Genomic DNA, 5,374 nt, shown 5'->3' with positions numbered 1-5,374 from the left:
TAAAAAAAAAAAAAAAAAAAAAAAGACAGGATTTACCTTCCCACATTAACTAAAATGTTGGACAAAATATGTATGAAACAATGATTTGTCAGAGATCAAACAATAGGCACTGTAGGACAGTGATCCCTGAAAGAAGGGAAACAAATGAGAAAATCTCTATAAATAGCTATATGGCCTGGAGACTTTTCAGGCTGCAGGGCAAGGATGAAGAACGAAACAGAGCCCGACATTCTCCCTGACTTAAAAAGACAGGGGTGAGTTAGGGGAGGTAAAGGTATGCAGGATTCATAATGTACAGCACCAACGAGGAAATACATGGGGAAGAAAGAACTACAGAGTAAACGAGAACTTCAGAGGATTCTTCCAAAGGAGTCTTTAGCTAAATAGTGATTGCTGCATGGATGTGAGAAAACCACTCAAAGCTAGGCAACCATGAGAATGGAGCATGCAAAACAATCTTGGAGCTCACACAAGGTTGAGCTTGTTCCCATCGAAGTGGAAAACCTTGTACTATTAAAGCCAACAAATACAAGTGTTGCCTGAGTGTTAGAGCCAAAGTCTGTTCTTTTTCTGCCTAACAAAGCTTAAAAGCAAACCTTGAAAAGATCAAGCCATTTCCAAGTAACTTAACTGCTGCTTAGAACAAATCTCAAGAATATTTAAGAGAATAAATAATATCTAGCACACCACAGGTAGAATGCACAATGTCTGGCATTCAATCAAAATATACCACATAGCAGAGAAACAGGAAAATAAGATTCATAATAAAAAGAAAAATCAAGAGAAATACAAAAATAACAGATGATAGAACTGCTTTAAAAGTCTTAAACAGTTATTACAATAGTACAGATATTCGAGAAGGTTAAGGAAAGCATGAGTATGCTAAATACATATGGAAGAGATATAAGGACCTATATTTAAAAGATAAAAAAATGCATAAACAATGTCTAAGATGATAAATATGCTAGATGTATTAACAGATTAAACCTTGCAAAAAAAGATATTAGTGTACCTGAAACACAGAAACAGAACATCCAAAAACAAACAAACAAACAAAAAACCAGATTGATTGTTTTTTTTAAAAAAAGCAGACCATTAATGAATTATGCAACAACTTAAATTGGCCTATCATGCATGTATTTGAAGTCCCCAATACAGGTAAGAGAGAGGAGGAAACAAAAAAAATTTTGAAGAAATAATGGCTGAAGTTTTTCCAAATTAAATGAAAAAAACTGCCTCATAGATCTAAAACAAACAAACAAACAAAAACTGCACAAACTCTGTGGAGGGAAAACATAAATAAAACTACACCAAGATAAGAAGAAAAACCTTAAAAGCAGCCAAAGGAAAAATAACATACTACTAACAAAGATAAGAAAAAAAAGAGTTCTCATAGAAAATAATACAAGAAAGTGAAGTGACATATTTAAAGCACTAAAAGAAAAAAGTCAACCTAGAATCTTATACCCAATGAAAGTATCTTTCAAAAAATCCAAATAAACAATTTTCTAGACATGAAACAGCTAAAAGAATTAATCATCAGCAGACATGCACTACTTGAAATATTAAAGAAAGGAACTCAGGAAGATAGTAAGTGAAATCAGATGGAAATCTGGTATACAACAGAGTGCCAGAAATAGTTAATATACAAGTAAACATAAAGACTTTTCTTATTTTTCAAAAATCTCTTTAAAGGATAATTGAGAGTGCCAAAGCTGTCAATTTGAACAACAAAGAAAATAAGAATGGATTACAACCCAAAGTATAAAATAAGTTTAATGAATCCATACTGTTATCAATAAGTGAATTAGTAAATGGGAGAGTTAAGCTAATCTCTCATGCAGAAGAATCAAATAAATTATGTACACACTCTACCTTAAAAGGGAGCATAACTCCCCACTCCTTAATGGGAGCTGCTCATAGTGACTTCCTCTCAAACAGTACAGTATGGGGGAAGGAAAAGAGTACAGTATGGAAAGTGTGTGTGTGTGTGTGTGTCGAGGGGGGTGGGGGGACAGAGGGGTAGAATAGTAACTTTCTAGTAGATAAAACAGATGTGTGTGTGTGTGTGTGTGTGTAGGGGGGGTGGGGGGACAGAGGGGAAGAATAGTAACTTTCTAGTAGATAAAACAGGCAAATGCCACTTCAGCCAAATGATCAAGGTCAACATCAATGGTAATATATCACATTGATAATCTGTACCCTTAATATGACATGATGAAATGGTACTTACACTGTGATGTTCCTCTCAAAAACCCATAACCTCAGTCTAATCATGAGAAATCCCAGTAGAGTATCCTACAATAACCTTGACTGGTACTTCAGAAATAGTGAAAAATCAATGATATCAAAAGTAGGTTCTTGAAGAAATCATTTCAATAAAATGTATAAGCCTCCATCCCAATGCATCAGAAGAAACACAAAATACCATTATCAGTATTGGGATAGGAGGTATCTATAAAATATGCCCATAATTTCTTTGCTACTTCCACCATTAAGTGTTGGTGCCTCAATTCTCTCCTTTACTATGGGCTGCATTCATGACTTGCTTCTAACAAACAAAATAAAGCTGAGTGAATATGTGTTAACATCAGCAGCTACGGGAGAAAAGGCACTGTGCAGCTTTCTGCTTGATCTCTCTGTCCCATCACTCACTAGTTAGCCAGGGGAAGCTAGCTGCCATGCGTCATTACAGTCAAGCAACACTGCAGAGGCCCATGTGGCGAGGAACTGAGGCCTTCCTAACGGAGAGCAGTAAAAAAACTGAGGCCTCCAGCCAATGGCTATGTGAATGAGCACTCTTGGAAGCAAATCTTTCAGCTCTAGTCAAGCCTTTAGATAACTGATATCCTGGCCAACATCTTCTGCGTAAGAAACACTGATCCAGAAACATTGGCTAAGTCACTTCCAAGTTCCTGATCCAAAGAATCCTGAAATAATAAATGTGTTATTTTAAGCCACTAAGGTTTGAACTAATTAGTTATGCAGCATAAGATAACCAATAAAAAGAGCATCATTACAGAGCCTAAAGACATTAAAATGATAAAATGGAATGTTATAAGTAACTTTTAAGCCAATAAATTTTAAAACCTAGATGAATGAACAAAGTCCTTGAAGGAAACAAACTATCAAAGCTCACTCAAGAGGAAGGGAATAATCTGATAATAGAGAAAGCACCTTCTTTTAATCAATCACGAATTTCTCTCTCTCACATACACAGGATCAATAAGTTCCACAATTTTTTTACAAACAATATAATCTAATCACAATGCAATAAAACTAGAAATTAGTTAACAAAATTAAAAAAAGACCTTCCATGATAAATTTTGTAAAATCTTCTATTAAGCAGGAGAACTAAAATTTAAAATTACAAAAGTTCTGAAAAATGATGATATATCACTACATGTCAGCATCCATAGGATAATTTTAACAGTGATGAGAGGAAAATTCAAAGCTTTAATTTAAAAATGTATATCAATAACAGTGTGCTTTCACTGGCCAAATCTGGGACAATAAAAACATAAAAATAAGGGACGCAATGATGATAACCCATTAAATAAATTATTTTTAAAATCCATGAGACCATTATGATATAAATAAATTGTAAAGAAGGGAAAACTATTCCTTATCATAGAATGTCAATTAATAAAGAAACGATAGAGCTAAAAAATCATTTGGCAACGATCACAGTATTAACTGACTCAAACAAGAGTCAATAATGCTACAACTGGGGTGTGTGTGGTGAAAGTTTAATGTTTCAGCTCCCTAAAAGGACTTATTAATTACAAAGGAATAACTGGAAGATGCCACCTTAAACAGGAGATCAGAGGTAACATTATCAATAACCAGACCCACTGATATAAATACCTTGAAAAGGACACAACATTCTTTCTGGGGCATTTCTGCCAAATTGCATAATCTGAACTTGAAAATATCTGTGAAACCCAAGTTGAGGGGCATTCTACCTAATAACTAACCTGTCCTCTTAAGAAATGGCAAGTTCATGAAAACCAAAGAAAGACTAATAAACTCTTTCATGTTAGAGACAGCTAAACATGAGATCTCACATCATCAGATGGTAGGGAGCTAAAATAATGTAATTGCAACATTCAAAAAAAAAAAGTTGAAAACGGACTCCACATTAGATAGTGGTATTATATCATGGTCACATATCTTGATTTTGAGAATTGTATTGTGGTTATGTATGTGTGTGTCACTGGTCTCATGAAATATACCTGAAGTATTTAGGAATAAAGGGGCATTACCTCTGCAACTTAATCTCAAACTGTTTGGCACCTGCCACTCTTAGGGATAGGCAAAAGTTTCATTTAGCAAGTGATTTTGATAATTCAATCTTTTAAAGAGTTTATGTTATAAGTAGTCTTCAAAACATATGGTAATTCCTAGGATATAGCCCCATCCTCAAAAAATACGTGTGCTGGGGAGGGGGCATGATGTTGGGCATAATGGTCAGGGAACAAAAGTCTACACTAATTCTAACCTAAGGGATCTGGGTGCCAATATCGAGGGGGAAAACCCAGGCGTGGAATCAGTCTGAGTTTAAGGGGTTCTGTTGTGCAACTTAATCTCAAACTGTTTGGCACCTGCCACTCTTAGGGATAGGCAAAAGTTTCATTTAGCAAGTGATTTTGGTAATTCTCTCAATATTTTTAAGAGTTTATGTTATAAGTAGTCTTCAAAACATATGGTAATTCCTAGGATATAGCCCCATCCTCAAAAAATACATGTGCTGGGGAGGGGGCATGATGTTGGGCATAATGTTCATGGAACAAATGTCTACACTAATTCTAACCTAAGGGATCTGGGTGCAAATGCCGAGGGGGAAAACCCAGGCGTGGAATCAGCCTGAGTTTAAGGGGTTCTGTTGCGATCATGGAAAAGGAACTAATCCTCTCCATTTTCCCACGCCTTGACTTATTCAACTAAGGAACAGGAATAATTATTTTTCCTAAATGTCTGCCTCAAAGAGCTGAGGTTAACACCGAGATAGCGTACTTGGAAAGCGCTCTGTAAACTTCAAAGCCCTACAGGTATGTCTCTATATGTCCTAACTCCACCAGGGAGGCAATTTGGGAATCCGCCAGCACAATTAATTCTGTGGTCAAAATCCCCTACAAAACATCACACCTAGATGGTCGGGTGCACGCGACCTGACAAGAGGGCCGAAAACAAGGTTTTCCTCCAAAATGTTCTTTCTACAGGAAACACCAATATGATGATGAGCAGGGATGCCCGTGAACGGCCGCCAACCTTTGTGGGTGCGGGTGGCGCGAGAAGAGAGGTAGGCACACAAATTCCAAAAACTGAGAGGAGTTTGAATGAATGTGGGGCAGCCACTGACTCAGGGAGGAGG

At 36.4% G+C, this 5,374-nt stretch overlaps 1 protein-coding gene across 4 annotated transcripts in view; it reads right to left on the bottom strand.

Annotated features, from left to right (window-relative positions):
* FANCL (Fanconi anemia, complementation group L) overlaps positions 1-5,374 on the bottom strand; it is a 68,381-nt gene that overhangs the window by 52,039 nt on the left and 10,968 nt on the right. The gene's annotated exons all lie outside the window — the stretch shown is intronic.

This window comes from Myotis brandtii, unplaced genomic scaffold (genome assembly GCF_000412655.1).
Source record: "Myotis brandtii unplaced genomic scaffold, ASM41265v1 scaffold84, whole genome shotgun sequence".
Lineage (NCBI taxonomy): Eukaryota > Metazoa > Chordata > Mammalia > Chiroptera > Vespertilionidae > Myotis > Myotis brandtii.
This window is presented reverse-complemented; position numbering and strand designations above follow the sequence as displayed.